Source organism: Helianthus annuus, chromosome 12, assembly GCF_002127325.2.
Source record: "Helianthus annuus cultivar XRQ/B chromosome 12, HanXRQr2.0-SUNRISE, whole genome shotgun sequence".
NCBI lineage: Eukaryota > Viridiplantae > Streptophyta > Magnoliopsida > Asterales > Asteraceae > Helianthus > Helianthus annuus.
This window is the reverse complement of record NC_035444.2, coordinates 17116069-17132945: the sequence shown is the minus strand read 5'-3', so window position 1 is coordinate 17132945 and position 16877 is coordinate 17116069.

The window sequence follows — 16877 nt, the reverse complement described above, 5'->3', positions numbered from 1 at the left end:
GAGGGATTTTAAGTAGAAGGGCTATCATGTAATTTCACATTTTAATTTTATTTTTGGAATGTATCTTCATTAACTAAAATTCCATGATTTTCGGAATTTTTATTATTTTCGAATTCAAATCTGGAAGTCAATGTGTTCATTAACTAAAATTCCATGTCACATTACATCGCATATTCCATTGTTCAGAAGATTACTAGAATTTATCAGCATGTTCTTGGTGCTATGTTTTAACAGTTTACAGGGCTAAAGTCAATTTTTTTTATAGATCCCACCCACAATATAAAGATGGTAAAACACAGGGTATGAATCTGATTGCTGTTAAAACACAACTGTATGAATCTGAATGCTAAAACACAACTGTATGAATCTGATTGCTGTTAAAACACAACTGCATGAATCTGATTGCTGTTAAAACACAACTGTATGAATCTGAATGCTGTTAAAACACAACTGTATGAATCTGAATGCTAAAACACAACTGTATGAATCTGATTGCTGTTAAAACACAACTGTATGAATCTGATTGCTGTTAAAACACAACTGTATAAATCTGAATGCTAAAACACAAGTGTATGAATCTGCTTGCTGTTAAAACACAACTGTATGAATCTGTTTGCTGTTAAAACACAACTGTATGAATCTGAATGCTAAAACACAACTGTATGAATCTGCTTGCTGTTAAAACACATCTGTATGAATCTGGGTGCTAAAACACAACTGTATGAATCTGAATGCTAAAACACAACAGTATGAATCTGCTTGCTGTTAAAACACATCTATATGAATCTGCTTGCTGTTAAAACACAATTGTATGAATCTGTTTGCTGTTAAAACACATCTGTATGAATCTGAATGCTAAAACACAACAGTATGAATCTGTTTGCTGTTAAAACACATCTTTATGAATCTGCTTGCTGTTAAAACACAACTGTATGAATCTGTTTGCTGTTAAAACACATCTGTATGAATCTGAATGCTAATACACAACTGTATGAATCTGCTTGCTGTTAAAACACATCTGCATGAATCTGGATGCTAAACCACAACTGTATGAATCTGCTTGCTGCTAAAACACAACTGTATTAATTTGTTTGCTGTTAAAACACATCGTCAAGAAAACGGAGATGATAAGAACAATATTTGAATGGTGATGATGAACTCGGAGATGGTGGAGATTGGAGAAGTGTTTTAATTTGATCCGGTGCTCTCCATCGTTTCTAAAGTTATCTTCTTCCATGATTGTAGTTATTTTTGGTAGGGATTGGGGTTTCCAAGATGGGTTTGGAGAGAGAGAGATGGGGGAAATAGCTTGAATTTAGGAACTGGGCGGTTATCTAATTGATTTAAAACACGGCCATTGACAAAATTGCCCCTACTCATTTAAAATAATCAAATAATTAAACTCAAATGTTACAAGATTGCCATTGATTTAATCTCAACCCTTAAACACACCAATCGGATGGACCAGATCGCTTCATAGACTTTCTAGGAAAAACACACTTTCCGTGCGAACCCTACTCTATATAACATATACTAATTCAGTGGGGCAAATATACATCCCTTGACTTTATGAGCATACGGAGAACATGCAATATCATCAAGTGTGTCGATAGGTAAAGAAATCAACCTTGTATATCTCAATTACAATATCATCAGCAGATTCAGTATTCTTCGACAACAGAATCTCAGTCTCGTTTCGATAAACTAATAACTTAAAAACAACATTATCAATTCTCTTGAAGATAAGCAAATCATCATCCAGTATCCTAAGATCATTGCACACTTCCGGCCATCCTTTAGCAAATACATAGCTGGTATGAAACTTACACGCCTCAACACTCCAATAAGAACCCTTATAACAGATTTGATATCTGCCAGTTGGTGGGCTGTTTACGTAACAGTGCTTAATGAAACAATCTTCGGTTATCTGCATAAAGTAAGATATAATCAATATTATACATGAAATATGTAACTTATGAGAATAAGTGTTGGAACGTTTAATGTGCAAATGAATTGAAATTAAAACCAGTTGTCATACCGTAACACCCAATTTTCCATAACGATTAAACGTGTAATACGATTCACCACAAATGCCATTCACAAAATATGAAAGTCCAAGCGCAAAATCTCCTAATGGTGTGAAAACCAACAAAGTCTTTTTCGGCAGATTAAGATCTTTAACAGCTCTTTCCCAACCATCAGTTATTACCGGCATTGAATTTTGAGTTCTAAGCCTCACAACCCATTTTTACCACTCTCGTGATAGATTTGCAGCTTATAATTTTCCCAACAGTCTCCCCACTTTTGATTAGCAAAGGATAAAGGTACATCATGTATATAATTTTTATGTATTGTAACAAAATATAAAACATAACAACTGTTAAATATATATTTGAATAAAAATAAATTATGTATCTGAAAACACGGCATAGCACTTTCAATGATTGTGGGTTATCAAGAAACTTCACAAATGTAGAATACATGATAAAATCTGAATCAATAAAGATGTTAACACGTTGACATTAAAAATTCGTCTTCGAACATTGAAATGCATACAGTAATAAACATGAACTTTTTGTATTATATGCTAAGTGTTAGAATAAAGTATATTCAGTAAACAAAAAACTCGGTACCACGCAATGTAAATAAGTTATTTTAATAGTTATATAGATTCCAAACAACAAAACACTGAAGTGTTGAAAACATAAAGACATCGTTGATCAAGATTTAATTAGAAAATAACTCATCTCTGCTTTGAATAATGATTATTTAACAGAGTATCTACTGAAATTCATCATCAGAACAGAGTATGTAGTGAAATTTATTCCCAAATAATGAGAAAATAATTTAAGATTAACAACATTATGTAAAAACCATAACATAAAAAGAGAAAAATAATTAAAATTATAAAAATATATTACTCGAGTTCTTGAAGCTTAAGATTGAGGCGATTTCCTTTACTACCACCTTTTTTGTTAGTGTCCTCAATTTTATAACAAACAACCACGTAACCAATGAAATCTAACATTAAAACATGTATATATATAACTACACTCAAAGTAATAAGTCAAACGTGAAACAAATCTTCTGGTATCAAAATTTTATAAAAATTAACAATAATACCTATTGTTGTACCCTCTTTGTATCTCTGTGAAACATCCTTGAAATCAACAAAATCAAAAACGAAATGTAGACCTTCCCATTTACTACACTTTTTCACAAATGTATGGTAGTAAAAATATAGCTTTTGATTGTTAGGAACAATCTTGAAAGATGCAGTGTTCGCAGCAAGAGATAACCTTTTTATAATAAGGCATTCATCGACATTTAGATGTGTCTCAAACTTTGAAAACAACTTATGTAAGCAAGAAGCTTGAATCTTGGTACCCTGTGAATAAATAAATAATAACATGCAAAAGAACTGTTACGATGACCTTTATATCAGATACAAATAATGAAATCAGATTTATGCTACTATTAATATATAACAAACATAATACAATCGACAAAAAAAAAATAAATTAAGAAATTACCATTTCATCCATTACAATCATATCAATACGATATGTCTCTCTTTCATTACCTTTTATCTTCTTTCTCCACAAACTAATAATCTTCACTTTGATAGTGCAGTTTGTACTAAGAGCGTCAATATCATTTAAAAAAGTAATATCACATTGGTCTTCCATAACTTACCTCTCAAACAGTTACTCAATCAAAAGAAAAGTTATTCTTTGAAATATAATAATGAATGAAGAACAAATGAACATCTATGTATATAAAACTTGCTAATATAATATTTTCAGTAAGAGTATATCAAATTCAAATAAAAAAAAAGATTTTGTAAAAATTTGATAAATAAAGAAACTGTATAATACACTAACATAATTTACATAAATATAAATTTATAAAAATAGAAAGATTATAATCGTATCTACATATACATACAAATAAAGGGTTGACTTTTCAACATTAATTACTTAAAAAATTCGACGTTTACACATGGAATACTGAAATTCACCGTAAATTTAAATCTTGAAGGTTATCTAAAAAACCAGTTAAAAGTTACCCTAAATCTCTACATATATATCCATATAAAATATTTATACAACAAATAATACAGTTTTTAATGATTTATGCAGTTATTATAATATTAGGCGAGTCTAGTTAAACAAATATGTTATTTGTAATATGCTACATATGGGAATTCACACTTACCTGCCTAACCGAAACTTCATCAACACAAAACTTCATTTTCATAGAGAAAAGTGAGAAAATAAAAAAAAGTATTTTGTTTTTTTATAACAAAATAATGATTACATAATTGATTAAAATTCTAGTACCATAAAACTCACCAATATTATAAAGATTTTGATCAAATAAAACATAAAATCTACATCAAGATTAATTGTCAAACTAATTTAGTTTCCAGTTTAGTTAAAAATGATTGTCAATTAATAAAGAAATCAATTTATCTATCATACCTTTTATATGCTATTGCATTATAACTTAAAAAATCGTTTAAAACATCTATTGAAATTAGCAACATACGTATTCCTAAAAATAATTTAACGTCAATCAATTATCATTGTTTCCTTATTGGTTATAAATATATATAAATTTCCAAAAAAAAGTTAATAAAAATAATAGATATACATGTTTAAATATATATAAAACAGTGAACATAAAAGTTAAAAAAATCATGTTATTTTCTAATGAACGTGGTTTTGACATGGTTTGACATGTTAAATGCTTGTATTTAAACTTAAAATAAGAAAAAAAAATTAAAGTTTAAACACTAAGTATATCACACTAACAGTGAAACATATTATTTTTAACATTAACAACTAACAACCCATAATAAATTAACTATTCGTATTCAAAAAATATCTTTAGATGTTCGGATGGTTGCGTTGGAGGCATCGATATGAAAACCATAATAGATTCGATGTGCAAAGAAAATAAGGCAAATTGGCAAAGGTAGTAATACAAAATTATGTTCTACATTAAAACAAAAGGTAAGCACAACTTTTCAACTTTCTTACAAAATATCATTGTTTAACTACTAAATGTTCAAACAGAAACATAACTGACCATCCACCTTGAAGCATACGAAGATCAATTACAAAGTACGTAAATAACTGTCTAACCACCATTAAGTAATAACCACCAAGGATCAAAAAACCAAAACGAACCACCACCTCGCCAAAATGTCTAAATAACCAACTAACAACAACCACAAAATCCAACAGTCACACACGACCTCTTTTCTTTGTCGTCTTGTGTACAACTTTGGTCAAGATCAAAAGCTGCGAAGACTTGACGTACTTAAAGAAAAGAGTTGCGCCGAACTGGATTTGATCTAATTTCAAGAAATCAGACCACTTTGTAAAACCATACCTGTAACCATCTCCATGCTTTTTCGCTCTCGTGTTCATATTAGTTAGCTCAATTCTTAGTTAGCTCTTTCTGTTGACAGCCTGCGTGATGTTACGATCCAGAACCTAAGAATTCAGCTAACTAATATGAACACGAGAGCGAAAACATAGAATTAAAACGACGAATATTTAGTAAGAAATGCTTGCTCTTGTCGTCTAAACTCTTGAAAAGATTTCGATATTCCTGACACGTCTCTTTAAAACTGAAACGTTTAATTTAAGAAACCAATTTAATATACATATTTAAAGAAAATTCAATTACTTAAAAAAAATTAAATCCAACATTTGATTCGTTGAGATATTTGACAACTTTCAAAACAAACAAAATATTTAGGCAGATCTACAAATTTAAAATAAATAATCATTATATTAAAAAAAATAAAAACAACATCCGAAATTAACCAAGTATATTAAAAAAGAATCATTAGTTAGAAATTTGTTTTGTTGATTTTAAAAGTTGATTAAAACCATATAAAATCTACAAGTTTTTATCAATGTATTCATTCAATCTTTTAATAATTCTACCATAACCTAACAAAGAGACAATTTATATTCCTAGTCATTTCATTTTCACATACAATATTATCATGATATTGTTAAATATATAAGTGATAAAAGTGTAAATAACTTCAAATCAACTTCAAAATGTAGCACAAAACATAATCCAAATATGGTTACAAGCATACTTAGTCTACCATAATTAGGAACACATTAACATGGCCACCCAAAAAAGTGTATCACGAACGTCTATCAAGTCATAACGATCATCGTAATGACCGTACCAAAAGAATACTACTAATCATTGTCTAACCACAAATTGTTTGAACAAAATATACTACCACCACATACCATGTACCTGCACTCGCTCAGTTGTAAAGCAACATACCTTGACGTTTAAACATAAATCATCTGAAACTGGGAACCACATACCAACTGTTTTTCTCTCACAAACTCTCTCATACCGGTGACATTGTAGCGCGGACACCCTTGCGAGAACTCCACACCAATAGCCACGTCCCAAGTTTGACCAGCATTGTCCCTGATGGTCAAATCCATCTTCTGATCCAAGCCATGCGTTTGTGCCCATTTCTTCTTCAGACGCTACAAATAATAATACAAATATTTATAATAAAATTTCTTAAACACGCTACAAATTTTTTACATTAATAGTATGAAGAAGTAAATAATAGAAACTTATAAAATGATTGTCAACAACAAAAGTAACCGGTACTTCGTCATCATCACTTTGTTCAATACCAGGTGCAACAACCGGATTAGGAACTTCATCATCAGACACTTCATTTTAACTCATCAATTGGTTCTTTTTTGGTAACACACAGTTCAGGTGGGAAAGTTAGAAGGGCAGGCTTACAGCTAAAAACACTCAAATCAAACGTCTTAAAATCAACCATTTCAAAAACCAACAAATGATCATCCGTTATCGACATCTCCTTCTTAATTCGACTCCAACCGGTGGTAATGTAAAGCTCATGGTCTAACACATCCATCCGAACAACCAATTTACGATTTCCAGCTGAACGCACCACAACAGGATCTGAAGGACAGGTAATCAGCATCGAGTGATGAACAAATAACTTGTTCACATACTACACATAGTACAAAACCATATATCAGGATCGATGGTATACATGACATACAAAACAATGTATGAATGCAATGATAAAATAATTTAAAACGGTATATGTTCAAGTATCATGCAGTCGTCTCGGTCTTTTACATCATTTCCAGGTTTGTAGTAGAAGTAGTTAGAAGGCGCAAGAGAAATGTCTTGATAAAAATAGAACAACCGGAAAGAAGATAAAGCTTCTTCATACAGGAAAACAACCCACGAATTGTCTGTTAACTTCAATGACGTGACCACATCCAACCATCCGTTGTGAAAAAAGTAGTCGCCTGCAAGGTTCATAACTTTGACTTCGAAGACCCAACCATCGAGGGTCCGAATTACTGCATTCTTCTCTGGATAAGCAAACGTCTTAATCCAGTCACGATAACCTGCCGGAAGTTTCTGTTAAAAAAATGTAGGAATCGTTAATGCTAATTTTAAGATCAGTATTCAGAAAGAATTTATTACAACACTAATATTTCTGGAATCAAATGCTTATAATATAAATACTCACCAAAGATTTTTTATCGTTCTTCCATATACGGGCAACGAATCCGTAAACCATATCGCCTTTCAACGTATGAACAGTAAATGACAACATAAATTTGAGTTTAACTTTGGATCAATAAACAAACGTAATAAAACATTTAAAAGATACCAGTTCAAATAAGAGGCATGATATAGACTGTTTAGTATAACAATCAAATCACAGATTTAACAATCCAGTACGAAAAACCATAATGCACATACATTCATCAATATATATTTTGAACTATCTTAAATGAAACATTAACAGTGCATGTAGTTAGATGCATCAATATGCACTTTGAAGTATATTAAGTGAAGCATTAGCATATATTTGCAGATTATGGCCTGAAAAGGCATCAGTTATTAAGTGCTGGGAACATCTTATATATTTTCATATAAGTCAAGCAATTTTCTACCTATACATCTTACTGATATATTTTCAGGAAGGTGTTGTCAAAATCAACATCAAATAGGATTTCAAACACAAACAAAAAAAGGTTTAACTTATTCAGTATTGCAATCATGTAAATAACAAACATAGATAATCAATAAACTGAATACAACTGATGCTAACAAACCAATAACAGTAGATGAAAACAGTAATTAGAACCCTAATACACAAAACATATATTAAAACAATACACAAATTATACACTTTTCAAGAACATAATCACTAAAATAAGACATCAAACTGCATTGAATAAAATTTCAAACATACAAAACGGTTACTGATTAACAGATTATAAACTCTTGGTAATCTGAGGATCAGAATTCAAAAATCAACCTATAAAACTGAAAAACCCTAATACACAAAACATATATACACGAACTTCAAAATCGGCGATTACAAACCCTAACAAACAAACGGTAAACCAAATCAACATCAATCGGCTACCATAATCCAACCAACAGAGATTAAAACAAAACAATGAAATAAAAAATAGTAAATCAAACAAAAGGAAAACGTGTGTAACGGAAGAACATTCGATCAATAGAATGATAAAAAAAACAGTAGATGATTCACTGCATATGGTTCGAAACAATACCGTCGATGATGATTATTGTGTATTCGAGAATGATTGTATTGTTTCGAACCATATGCAGTGAATCATCTACTGTTTTTTTTTATCATTCTATTGATCGAATGTTCTTCATTTACACACGTTTTCCTTTTGTTTGATTTACTGTTTTTGATTTCATTGTTTTGTTTTAAATTTTTAATATCCGTTGTTTGGATTATGGTAGCCGATTGATGTTGATTTGGTTTACCGTTTGTTTGTTAGGGTTTGTAATCGCCGATTTTGAACTTCGTGTATATATGTTTTTTGTATTAGAGTTTTATAGGTTGATTTTTGAATTCTGATCCTCAGATTACCAAGAGTTTATAATCTGTTAATCAGTAACCGTTTTGTATGTTTGAAATTTTATTCGATGCAGTTTGATGTCTTATTTTAGTGATTATGTTCTTGAAAAATGTATAATCCTTGTATTGTTTTAATATATGTTTTGTGTATTAGGGTTCTAATTACTGTTTTCATCTACTGTTATTGGTTTGTTAACATCAGCTGTATTCAGTTTATTGATTATCTATGTTTGTTATTTACATGATTGCAATACTGAATAAGTTAAACCTTTTTTTGTTTGTGTTCGAAATCCTATTTGATGTTGATTTTGACAACACCTTCCTGAAAATATATCAGTAAGATGTATAGGTAGAAAATTGCTTGACTTATATGAAAATATATAAGATGTTCCCAGCACTTAATAGCTTATGCGTTTTCAGGCCATAATCTGCAAATATATGCTTCACTTAATATACTTCAAAGTGCATATTGATGCATCTAACTACATGCACTGTTAATGTTTCATTTAAGATAGTTCAAAATATATATATTGATGAATGTATGTGCATTATGGTTTTTCATACTGGATTGTTAAATCTATGATTTGATTGTTATACTAAACAGTCTATATCATGCCTCTTATTTGAACTGGTATCTTTTAAATGTTTTATTACGTTTGTTTATTGATCCTAAGTTAAACTCAAATTTATGTTGTCATTTACTGTTCATACGTTGAAAGGCGATATGGTTTACGGATTCGCTGCTCGTATATGGAAGAACGACAAAAAATCTTTGGTGAGTATTTATATTATAAGCATTTGATGCCAGAAATATTAGTTTTGTAATAAATCCTTTCTAAATACTGATCTTAAAATTAGCATTAACGATTCCTACCTTTTTTTTAACAGAAACTTCCGGCAGGTTATGGTGACTGGATTAAGACGTTTGCTTATCCAGAGAAGAATGCAGTCATTCGGACCCTCGATGGTAGGGTCTTCGAAGTCAAAGTTATGAACCTTGCAGGCGACTACTTACTTTACAACGGATGGTTGGATGTGGTCACGTCATTGAAGTTACCAGACAATTCGTGTGTTGTTTTTTCCAGTATGAAGAAGCTTTATCTTCTTTCCGGTTGTTCTATTTTTATCAAGACATTTCTCTTGCGTCTTCTAATTACTTCTACTACAAACCTGGAAATGATGTAAAAGACTGAGACGACTGCATGGTACTTGAACATATAAAGTTTTAAATTATTTTATCATTGCATTCATACATTGTTTTGTATGTCATGTATACCATCGATCCTGATATATGGTTTTGTAGTATGTGAATAGGTTGTTGTTCATCACTCGATGCTGAATACCTGTCCTTCAGATCCTGTTGTTGTGCGTTCAGCTGGAAATCGTAAATGTGTTAGACCATGAACTTTACATTACCACCGGTTGGAGTCGAATTAAGAAGGAGATGTCGATAACGGATGATCATTTGTTGGTTTTTGAAATGGTTGATTTTAAGACGTTTGATTTGAGTGTTTTTAGCTGTAAGCCTGCCCTTCTAACTTTCCCACCTGAACTGTGTGTTACCAAAAAAGAACCAACTGATGAGTTAATTGAAGTGTCTGATGATGAAGTTCCTAATCCGGTTGTTGCACCTGGTATTGAACCGAGTGATGATGACGAAGTACCGGTTACTTTTGTTGTTGACAATCATTTTGTAAGTTTCTATTATTTATTTCTTCATACTATTAATGTAAAAATTTGTAGCGTGTTTAAGAAATTTGTATTATTGTTTGAAGCGTCTGAAGAAGAAATGGGCACAAACGCATGGCTTGGATCGGAAGATGGATTTGACCATCAAGGACAGTGCTATTCAAACTTGGGACGTGGCTATTGGTGTGGAGTTCTCGCAAGGGTGTCCACGCTACAATGTCACCGGTATGAGAGAGTTTCTGAGAGACAAAAAGTTGGTATATGGTTCTCAGTTTCAGATGATTTATGTTAAACGTCAAGGTATGTTGCTTTAGAACTGAGCGAGGGGAGATACATGGTATGTGGTGGTAGTATATTTTGTTCAAACAGTTTGTGGTTAGACAATGATTAGTAGTATTCTTTTTGTACGGTCATTACGATGATCGTTATGACTTGATAGACGTTCGTGATACACTTTTTTGGATGGCGATGTTAATGTGTTCCTGATTATGGTAGGCTAAGTATGCTTGTGACCATATTGTTGGGTTCGTAGGCTTTAGGGTAGCCGGCCCTAATTAGGGTTAGCCTGCCCTATTAAGGGTTAGTCGGCCCTAGTTATTAGGCCCAGTTAGTTAACTTGTTGACCAAGTAGGAAACCCTAATCTTGTTCTATAAATACCTATGATGTAATTGTAATCTGTGTCATTCTGAAAACAGTTATTTAATAAAAGTAAAACCCTAGTTGCAACCCGTGGACGTAGGTCACCTTGACCGAACCACGTAAATTCTCGTGTTCTTTATTTTTTGCTAGTGTGTGTGTTGTTTGTTCCGCTTCCGCTCGAGCCTACTCTGATTCGATACCCCTAACAAGTGGTATCAGAGCCAAAGGTTCAGTAAAATACACGGTTCACACGGTTATCGCAGGAGAAGGAGAGAGCTGGACGAGAGATCTTGATCTGCTGTTGCTGCCGTTACCGCTGACTTGTTTACGGCCCGTACCTATTCTCTGATTACGGCTCGTAAGGTCTAAGGTTTGCGCCGTAGGGTTTGCTGTTGCAGATCTGGTGGTTTTGGGGTGTTTGGCGATTAGGGTTTCGGTTCTTGAACCTTGGTTATTCGCTGATTTTATGCTCGGGTTTGCAAGAGAAGTCGCTGGTTCGGGTACTTCGGGTTTCTGGTTTATTGGAAGTTGCTCGGGTTTCGGTTGCTTGTGGTTTTTTCTAGTTTTTCTTGTTTGCTATGGCTGAAGACGGGAAGTTCCGAATCGAGAAGTTCAACGGTACTGATTTTGCTTGGTGGAGAATGCAAATAGAGGCGTTGCTTGGTGAATGCGATTTGGATGTGGTACTGGAAGAAAAACCTGCTGGAATGGATAAAACTGCCGAGGCAATTTGGAACTCAAAGGACAAAAAGGCAAGAGGTAAAATTACATTGTCTTTGACGACGAGCGTTGCATTTAATATCATGAAAGAAACAACTGCTCGTGGTATGTTAACAGCTCTGTCAAATATGTATGAGAAGTCGTCTGCCAGTAATAGGGTGTTCTTGATGAGGGAACTGTTTAATATGAGAATGAACGAAGGCAGTTCAGCTGCTGATCACATTAACGAGGTCAATTCAATTTTGTCCAGATTAGCAACTGTGGGCATGAAGTTGGATGATGACACTCAGGCTGTGGTTTTGTTATCTTCCTTACCTGATAGTTGGCCAGGATTTGTGACAACGGTCACTGAAACTGCTGGAACTGGAAATTTGAAGTTTGATCGGGTCCAAGATAGTGTTTTGGGTGAAGACGTTCGTCGGAGGAACACTAGTGGAGGATCTACTTCTGGTATGCTCAGTGTTAGCAGGGAAAGAGGTAAAAACAGAAGCAGTGGGAGTCGTGGGAAAAGCTTGTCTAAAGCTGGGAAGAATTTGAGGTGCTGGAACTGTGGTGAAAAGGGGCATGTTAAAAACGAGTGTCCTGATCCTAAGAAAGAGGATGGTAAGCAGCATGTAAACAGTGTTGTGTCAGATGAATCTGACGGTGACGTACTGGTTTGCTGTGAAGAGTCTATAGATTCTTGGGCTATGGATTCTGGTTCTTCGTTTCACGCCATGCACAGCGGGGAGACGATGGTGAATCTGAAAAAAGGAGACTTTGGAAAGGTACGATTAGTTAACGGTCATGTTCTTAATGTTACGGGTATGGGAGATGTCAATCTGAAGACTCCATTAGGCACTACATGGAACTTAAAGAACGTCAGGGTAATTTCAGGTTTAACGAAGAAACTTATTTCTGTTAGTCAACTGGATAAACAGGGACTAGATGTTAAGTTTGGTGGTGGGAAGTGGAAGGTGATTGATGGAAATCTTGTTGCCTGTGGGAGGAGACGAGGATCGTTGTATCTAGTTGAGATACCTGTTGAGGGAGTAGCCGTCCCTGTACAACATAAAGTCTGGTTCACTGAATCTAGTAAGCGGAAGAGGGTTCAATTTGCGAACTTGAATCCTGGTGCTTTGGGGATGTCAGTTGAATGTGGTCGGGGGTCTAAGTTTAAGCCAGTCAGGGGATTTGGTGATAGTGGGAGCATGGGTCGTGTTTCGGGTACAATCACAAAGAACCGTTGGGTTTTGAAGACGAAGATTCCGACTGAAGAAAAAACCTCTCCTGGAAATAGTTTGCAAAATGTGGAGAGTGGTATTAATTCTCGATGTATCTCTGGAGCTGGTGGATCGTGCAAGCCGGTTGAGATAGAGAATGGGTCTGATAAGACTATTGGGTTGGAGCTTGTGGGAGCTTCAACTGGTCTCTCAGGTATTTGATGAGAGGTGTGGTTGGAACTAGGTGGCTTGGATGTGACTGAAGTCTTAGCTTGTTCTTGGAACTGGAGGCTGGGAAGACTTGAACGTAAAGATTACTGAAGTTACTGGAGATGGGTTTCTTGGATGCACTTTGTGGACTATGCAAAGCCTCCGAGTGGGAGATTGTTGGGTTCGTAGGCTTTAGGGTAGCCGACCGTAATTAGGGTTAGCCTGCCCTAGTTATTAGGCCCACTTAGTTAACTTGTTGACCAAGTAGGAAACCCTAATCTTGTTCTATAAATACCTATGATGTAATTGTAATCTGTGTCATTCTGAAAACAGTTGTGAGCATTTAATAAAAGTAAAACCCTAGTTGCAACCCGTGGACGTAGGTCACCTTGACCGAACCACGTAAATTCTCGTGTTCTTTATTTTCTGCTAGTGTGTGTGTTGTTTGTTCCGCTTCCGCTCGAGCCTACTCTGATTCGATACCCCTAACACATATTTGGATTATCTTTTGTGCTACATTTTGAAGTTGATTTGAAGTTATTTACACTTTTATCACTTATATATTTAACAATATCATGATAATATTGTATGTGAAAATGAAATGACTAGGAATATAAACTGTCTCTTTGTTAGGTTATGGTAGAATTAAAACATTGAATATATTGATAAAAACTTGTAGATTTTATATGGTTTTAATCAACTTTTGAAATCAACGAAACAGATTTCTAACTAATGATTCTTTTTTAATATACTTGGTTAATTTCGGTTTTTTTTTTTTTTTTGAATACAATGATTATTTATTTTTAAATTTGTAGATCTGCCTAAATATTTTGTTTGTTTTGAAAGTTGTCAAATATCTCAACGAATCAAATGTTGGATTTAATTTTTTTTAAGTAATGGAATTTGCTTTAAATATGTATATTAAATTGGTTTTCTTAAATTAAACGTTTCAGTTTTAAAGAGACGTGTCAGGAATATCAAAATCTTTTCAAGAGTTTAGATGACAAGAGCAAGCATTTCTTACTAAATATTCGTCGTTTTAATTCTATGTTTTCGCTCTCATGTTCATATTAGTTAGCTCTATTCTTAGGTTCTGGATCGTAACATCACGCAGGCTGTCAACAGAAAGAGCTAACTAAGAATTGAGCTAACTAATATGAACACGAGAGCGAAAAAGTGGTCGGCTTTCTTAAAATCAAATCACATCCAGTTCGGCGCAACTCTTTTCTTTAAGTACGTCAAGTCTTCGCAGCTTTTGATCTTGACCAAAGTTGTACACAAGACGACAAAAAAAAGAGGTCGATGTGACTGTTGGATTTTGTGGTTGTTGTTAGTTGGTTTTTAGACATGTTGGCGATGTGGTGGTTCGTTTTGGTTTTTTGATCCTTGGTGGTTATTACTTAATGGTGGTTAGACAGTTGTTTGCGTAGTTTGTAATTGATCTTCGTATGCTTCAAGGTGGATGGTCAGTTATGTTTCCGTTTGAACATTTAGTAGTTAAACAATGATATTTTGTAAGAAAGTTGAAAAGTTGCTCTTACTTTTTGTTTTAATGTAGAACATAATTTTGGTATTTATATAAATTTATATTTATGTAAATTATGTTAGTGTATTATACAGTTTCTTTATTTAACAAATTTTTACAAAATCTTTTTTTATTTGAATTTGATATACCTTTACTGAAAATATTATATAAGCAAGTTTTATATAAATAGATGTCCATTTGTTCTTCATTCATTATTATATTTCAAAGAATAACTTTTCTTTTGGTTGAGTAATTGTTTGAGAGGTAAGCTATGGAAGACCAATGTGAAATTACTTTTTTGAATGATATTGACGCTCTTAGTACAAACTACACTATCAAAGTGAAGATTATTAGTTTGTGGAGAAAGAATATAAAAGGTAATGAAAGAGAGACATATCGTATTGATATGATACTGATGGATGAAATGGTAATTTCTTGATTTATTTCTTTTTTGTCAATTGTTTATGTTTGTTATATATTAATAGTAGCATAAATCTGATTTCATTATTTGTATCTGATATAAAGGTCACCGTAACAGTTCTTTTGCATGTTATTATTTGTTTATTCACAGGGTACCAAGATTCAAGCTTCTTGCTTACATAGGCTGTTTTCAAAGTTTGAGAGACATCTAAATGTCGATGAATGCCTTATTATAAAAAGGTCATTTCTTGATGTGAACATTGCATCTTTCAAGATCGTTCCTAACAATCAGAAGCTATATTTTTACTGCAATATATTTGTGGAAAAGTGTAGTAAACGGGAAGGTCCACAGTTCGTTTTTGATTTTGTTTATTTCAAGGATGTTTCACAGAGATACAAGGAGGGTACAACAATAGGTATTATTGTTAATTTTTATAAAATTTTGATACCAGAAGACTTGTTTCACGTTTGACTTATTACTTTGTGTGTAGTTATATATTGACATGTTTTAATGTTAGATTTCATTGGTTACATGGTTGTTTGTTATAAAATTGAGGACACTAACAAAAAAGATGGTAGTAAAGGAAAACGCCTCAATCTTAAGCTTCAAGATCTCGAGTAATATATATATTTATAATTTTAATTATTTTTCTCTTTTTATGTTATGGTTTTTACATAATGTTGTTAATCTAAAATTATTTTCTCATTATTTGGGAATAAATTTCACCACATACTCTGTTCTGATGATGAATTTCAATAGATACTCTGTTAAATAATCATTTTTCAAAGCAGAGATGAGTTATTTTCTAATTAAATCTTGATCAACGATCTCTTTATGTTTTCAACACTTCAGTGTTTTGTTGTTTGGAATTTATTTTGCATGTTCTTATAATCAATAAGAATTATACCCTTTTTTTTTACAATTTTATAATAACTGATTAAAACTTATTTACATTGTGCGGTACCGAGTTTTTTGTTTACTGAATATACTTTATTCTAACACTTAGCGTGTAATATAAAAAGTTCATATTTTGTGAATGGCATTTGTGGTGAATCGTATTACACGTTTAATCGTTATGGAAAATTGGGTGTTACAGTACGACAACTGATTTTAATTTCAATTCATTTGCACATTAAACGTTCCAACACTTATTCTCATAAGTTACATATTTCATGTATAATATTGATTATATCTTACTTTATGCAGATAATCAAAGATTGTTTCATTAAGCACTGTTACGTAAACAGCCCACCAACTGGCAGATATCAAATCTGTTATAAGGGTTCTTATTGGAGTGTTGAGGTGTGTAAGTTTCATACCAGCTATGTATTTGCTAAAGGATGGCCGGAAGTGTGCAATGATCTTAGGATACTGGACGATGATTTGCTTATGTTCAGGAGAATTGATAATGTTGTTTTTGAGTTATTAGTTTATCGAAACGAGACTGAGATTCTGTTGTCGAAGAAAGCTGAATCTGCTGATGATATTGTAATTGAGATATACAAGGCTGATTT